This window comes from Papaver somniferum, chromosome 4 (genome assembly GCF_003573695.1).
Source record: "Papaver somniferum cultivar HN1 chromosome 4, ASM357369v1, whole genome shotgun sequence".
NCBI lineage: Eukaryota > Viridiplantae > Streptophyta > Magnoliopsida > Ranunculales > Papaveraceae > Papaver > Papaver somniferum.
This window is the reverse complement of record NC_039361.1, coordinates 89335130-89341796: the sequence shown is the minus strand read 5'-3', so window position 1 is coordinate 89341796 and position 6667 is coordinate 89335130.

Sequence of the window (6667 nt, the reverse complement as noted above, 5' to 3'; positions counted from 1 at the left end):
TCATGCTTGTTTCTAAAGCTGACCCTATAAAGTTTTTACTATCAAAGCCCTCCTTGATAGGGAGACCAGCAAAATGGCTACTTCAAATGTCAGAATTCGACATAGCTTGTGTACCGCCTAGAGCAATAAAAGGCTAGGCAGTTGCCGACTTGCTTTCTGCTTTCCCAGGCGAAGATACTACAACGTTACATGAATATGTACCTGGTGAGTTTCCAGAGATCTTAGTTATCAAAGAAGAGACATGGATCTTATACTTTGATGGGTCCGCCACTCCTAGAAACGACACCGGAGGAGCGGGCGTGGTGCTAGTGTCTCCTACTGGTGAAGTCTTCTCGCATTCATTCAAACTGGATTTTCACTGCACCAACAATTCAGCAGAATATGAGGCTTTCTTATTAGGTTTGTCCCTGGCCAAGCAAGCAGGAGCATCACACCTTGAGATAAGGGGAAATTCAAAGTTACTGGTTAATCAAATGAACAGAGCATATTATCTCAAAAAAATCACGCTCGCACCATTCAGAACGGAAGCTCAGCGGATCTTAACTCATTTTGCTGATGCCACAATCATCCATACTGGACGAACTAACAACAAACACGTTGACTGTCTAGCAACTCTCGCTTCTAAACTGCAATTCGAAGGAGCGGAGAAAACAATCACGATACAAAGGCGTGTTGTGTCATCTACTTAGCTTGCTCAAGTCGAAGACATTCAAACAAACGATTGGAGAGCACTCATTATTCATGAATTGAGCAATTCTCTTTCAGAAGGGAAAGTCAGCCTCAAGGAACTAAAGAAGTATTTCTTGCTTCATAGAGCATTATACTATCGGAATCCTGACGGGTCTTTATCACGATGCCTCGGAAACGACGAAGCGGATGAACAACTCAAACACATGCATGAAGAGAGATCTGGGGACAGACGTTGATGGTAACACTTTACAGAAAGCTTCAAAGGATGGGATATTATTTTCCTTCCATGGAAGCTCAGTCAAGAACTCTGCAAAGATCTTTTCCCAATTTTCAGATGCCTCCTCATTACTTAGAAGCTTTGACAGTACACCACACTGGAGACTGGAGGGAACCTTACATCAAGTACCTTCGGGACAATGAGCTGTCGTTGGAAAAGAAGGAAACAGTCAAACTCATTCAGAGAGCTAAAAGGTTTGCCTTTCTTGACGGAATCTTATACCGCAAAAGCTTTGGTGGGAATTTACTTAGATGCTTAGCTGAGCATGAAATCCCAACAATTTTAAAATAAATGCACGACGGAGAACATCAAGGAAAAAGGAAATTATTTCTCCATATTCATGAGAAGTATTATTGGCCGACTATGGAAGACGATGCAGCTGCGTACGTCCAGAGATTTCACAAATTCCAAGTCCATGGTAATCTCATCCACACTTTTTGTCTCCCATTGAATTCTGTGAATAGTCCATGGCCTTTTTATGGCTGGGGACTGGATATCATAGGGAAGATCAATCCAGCGTCTTCGAAACAACATGAGTACATCATCACTTCAACTGAGTATTTTACCAAGTGGGTTGAAGCTATCCCTCTCCGAAGCACCACTGGAGTCACGATCGCGGCTTTCATCAAGGAACACATAATATGCAGGTTCGGCGTTCCTAAACACATTATCACTGATAATGGAACTCCTTTTGCCAACAAACACGTGACAAACTTGCTCGAGGAATACGGCATCAAATAAGTTTTCTCCACACCATACTATCCCCAAGGAAACGGACAAGCAGAGAGTACCAATAAAACTTTGATCTGAATTCTCAGCCGACCAATTCATGATAATCCTCGAACGTGGCATGAACAATTGCCTATGGCTTTGTGGGCCTACCGGACCGCACCAAGGAGTTCAATCGGAACTTCACCGTACTCTCTTGTCTATGGAGCTGACGCCATACTCCCATCAAAAATCAAGATTCCTTCAGAAAGGATCGTTACATTCAGTGGAGTACAATGGGATGAAGCAGAAGTGTCCAACTGAAGGATCGCTGAACTGGACATGCTTGAGTCAAGAAGGGTTAAGGTAGAAAAATATGTGGAAGCATACACACAAAGGATCTCCAGAGCTTACAACAAAATGGTAAGACCTCTAACTTTCCAAGTAGGAGATTTGGTGCTAAAGAAGGAAAAACACATTAAACAAGATATGTCTGCTCCAAAGTTCTCTCCAAAATGGGAAGGACCATATGTAATCATCAAGGAAGTGTCCAGTGGATATTACAAGATCTTATCCATTGATGGAGGAGTGGAAGGAAATATCATCAACGGTAAATGGCTCAAAGCATATTATGCCTGATCCGTGGAAAACTATTACCTTTTCATTATTTCAAGCATTTCTTAAAATGTAATTTATATTCCTCCAAAGAGTATGCAAAGTACTCCTTTGTTCATTAAATTTCATAAATGAAAAAAAAATTGTTTCCATGATCAATCATTCTGCCTAAGAAAAGCCTAAACCTATTCAAAAGTAACAATCATAAATGCTCACTCAGAGTAAGCCATCCAGCAGAGAGTAATTCTTTAAAAAATCCATGTCAAGCTTCTATTGAAAGTTTCTGGTCTTCACTTTCAAGTCCTGGACCACCTTCTCGACTCTTGCTGACTCCAAAGTAAGTGCCTTCTCCTCTTCCAAGAAAGCAGTTGTAGTAGAAATCGCATCAGCAGCAGCCGCCGCCCTGTGAATTTTGATCATCTCGAGCCAATGACGAAGACAGCCTATGTTGAACCGCAAGGTTTCACAGTTTGAAATCATTTCATCCCACCTGTGCAGTTCATGATTCTTTACATCTGCAGATTCATCTCGTTCATCTCTTCAATGATCGGTAACAATCCGGCAACCCTAGTCAGAAATGTTGGAAGAAAACCTCTCCATATTTCCATTGTAACAATGTTCCCTTACCGTCTCCAAATTTTGGTATACAGAAGTACATGACATTTGGGAATGACAAATCCACCGACTACTTCATTATTTGGGGAAGTATTAGTCATGGGAGTTTCAAAGGGGAGTCCAGTTGTTGGATACTCGTGGACGTGAGATCTAACCACAACCTCCACGGAATCAGTAGAGTCTTCATCAACATGGTTGCTTCTATCATCAACCACGAACATGGACTTCCCATTTCTCCTCTTTCTAGCATCAACGACAACACGAACATCAACCTATGATGAAGTAAAAGAGTGTTCGATTTTATTGAACATTGATCATGGAAAACCTCAGCTGAGAGGTTATGGAATTACTTACGGATGCTTCAGCTTCAGCGTGAGCTGACCTATAGCGGGCAGGGGCTTTAACAGTCCGGTTAGGCCTCAAATTATGCGAAGAGGAGGGATTCTTCTGATCATCCTGCAATAAATTATTTTTCTATTATCAATAATTCTAATAAAATGAAGATGAAGAAAATATATACAATGACTTATTGAAGCAGACGCTTTTACCTCATGCTTTGACTGAGGTTCGTTTCGAGAGGAAATGCTACTGCTGGACATGACGATGAGAGGTATGATTGTGATCAAAATCACTCCTTATAATGCACAAGGCAAGAAACGAGATGTTGTTTAAATAGAAAAATATAAAAATTGAAGGTTTGGATGCTTATCATATAGTGGATATAGTCAAATCATTTGCGGTTTTTATTGAAACCCTAATACTCGAACCAGTGTATCCGGTATCATAGAAAAAGTGCGACAATATTGGGGACTGATAGCTCGGGCGTATTCAACATGACTGGGGACTAATACTTCGGATGTAATCAGTTGCAACCGTGATCTGAAAGGACACGTGTCTCCTATACGGTTGTATGATCATGCTTCATGGATAATATGTTGTCTACAAGGACATTGGTCCATCCTATTCAGATATGAAGAAGATTTGGCAAAAGATACGACAAGGGATTATGGTTCAAAATATAATCTCTAAAGAAATATCTCTACAGCAAGACTGTTCAAATAACCAGAAAATGCCTACTTCGACAAAAACAAATAATCTCAGAGAAATTCATGAGTAAGACTACTCGTCAGATTCATCAGAGTTGCCAGAATGATCAGATTCATCATCATCATCTTTCTCGGAGTCCCCTTCAAATTCTTCATCGGAATTACTATCAGGGACATTGACGAAGTCTGGATGAATCTCAGGATCAGAATCCCAGTACTCTTCTTTTTCACGCTCAGCTTCAAGATCAGCTTTGACCAGTTTCTCGATCTCCCTGGTACGCCGGTCTGGATTAATTTTGAGATCTCGTGGTGCCCACACGGGTTCATCTTCCGAAGAATAAGAATCAGATGGTACACCGTAATCTCGAGATTGGAGTTTCTCCTCAGCTGCTAGCACTCTGCGCTGGACTCGATCTCTTCTGCGTCGATAATCATCCATCCTGTCATCCTCGGATTTTCTCTTCATGAGCTCGGCATAAGTGACTCTGCGATTGTTAAGAGGCTCTCTAGGCTTTGGTTTCTCGGAACGGTTTGTCTTAGCACGCGTTTTAGCCACATGGATCCTGGAATCCTCTTCAGAGGAGATGGAAGAATATCTATAATCATAATCGCTACTGCTGGAAGTCACCATTTTCTGGAACCAAGAACACAGAATCACAGATATGCTGACAATAAATCCACTGCAAAAATGGTAATCCTTAACTCTTAACTCTTTACAATTCCACTAGCAAAGTGATTGTGATATAAGAGTTAGCACTCAAAAATTAGTTCGTTCCTTGAAACCTGCAATAACGAACAAAGCTTTATCATTTGAGAATCGAAACTGATTTTCATAAAGTCATGAACATAATTTTCATAGTATAAACATCCACGACTGATCTACGAAACTTGCACCAAGACAATATTTCACCATAAATAAATTATCTAATTTCGAGGGTTACTCAAAACCCATGTTTTGATTTTACGAAACAATGATTAACGTGAATAATTCACGTAAAATTTTTAAAACCTTTATTTACTCACGTTAATAAGTATATGGCATTATATGTGTCACTATCAAAAGAAAAATCCACGAACTGGTCACGATTTCATAAAAATCTTTTTCCTTCGTACTATCATCCATCTTTGAAACGAGGGTTTATTTTGATTTTGTGAAAGCTCACATCTTTTAAGATAAAGTTTTGGTTTCCATGAAAGCTCATAAACAAAATTTTATCACTGGACACAAGCCTATTTCAAACGAAAAACCTCTCTCAAGTCAGAAATTATTACTAGTTTCTTAAACTAACGATCAAACTAACATACATTTTTTAAAACAAGGGTTTTCAAAAAAACTCACACTCATATATACACATGTATAAAATTTTAACATGATCAAAGCATGAAAAACTCATGAAATCAGCAATCAAAAAATAAAAACTCATGAAACATAAAATTTTACCACATACCTGGTCGGCGCCGGCCGGAAGTTGGTCGGATGGCGGTCGGACGGCGGTGGCGCTCCGACAATTCTTACTTCTCCTGCTGTTGACGTGAAGGAGGTAAGGTGGTGGTCGGTTTTTGGTGAAATAAAAATAAAATAAAAGGATTAATCCCTTTTATACCAAATTTTATTTCCAAAACTTAATTTCACGAGGATTTCCTTATTCGGGCCCGGCCCGTGAATCCTGAACCAACCAAGGTTCTATCATCAAATCAGCGGTTCTATACCAATTTACGCTCGTTGGATGACGCTCTATCAGGCTATTGGAGTTTTCATTCAAGCCATGGTTTGTTCATTCAGTCATAAATCCGGTAACGTCTTATCTTACGATTAAGTTCAATTACTTGTTTTGTTTGTAACTGAAAAATCACCATTCAGTGCTGACTGAGGAACATGACTGTCCCTCACTAAGCAGGGGACTTGATGTAGATGGTGGATTTTTGACAAAGGCTAAAATCGTAAAACCATAATTGTAGTACTCCTGATCCAGCAATCAGATGAGTGTTGAGACTCATGTCTCTCGTCGAAAGCATGAAAGCTCATGCCACAAAATCTCTGAATGAGAATGTTGTCTCTCAGAGTATATATAGATGTGTAGTCTCTCAGCTGAGGCAACGACACATCTCATAAATACTGATCAATATCAGCAGTTATTTCTATATAGACTCGAAAGATTGGATGGCTCCTAGACAGCTTGCCTGCTAGTATATAGGAATAACGTCTTCAGGATGCAACAAGGTTTTCCCTGACTATATAAAGGAAATATGACGTTTCAACAAGCTCATATCTCTCAATTCTCAGATAATTAATGCTCCTAGACAGCATGCCTGCTAGTATAGAGCCATCAATTAATTATCTATAATCGTTAACTTAATATTCAACAATATTCTACGATCCTTCGTAATATTTCGTCACTTCAATTTGTGGTTATTCCCAGCAGAATTCCATGTGTTAGTGATAAATATTTGACATACAGGCATCTGATCAGCTCTCGAGTAAGCCCCGACCAAAATGGTGCAAGTGTACTCAGCAATAATGCACAAACAAGCACCTGAATGCACAAACGAGCATTCCAAAACATGAAGGAACGATGAACCTATGCAAAACAGGAAGAAAATAATAAATAATAAAATATTACTCGAGGCGTTGGGAGACTGGGCCCACCAGCCGGCAGGTCGTGCCGTGGTCAGTCCCACGCCCAATTTTATATTTTATCATATTTTTATTATTTTC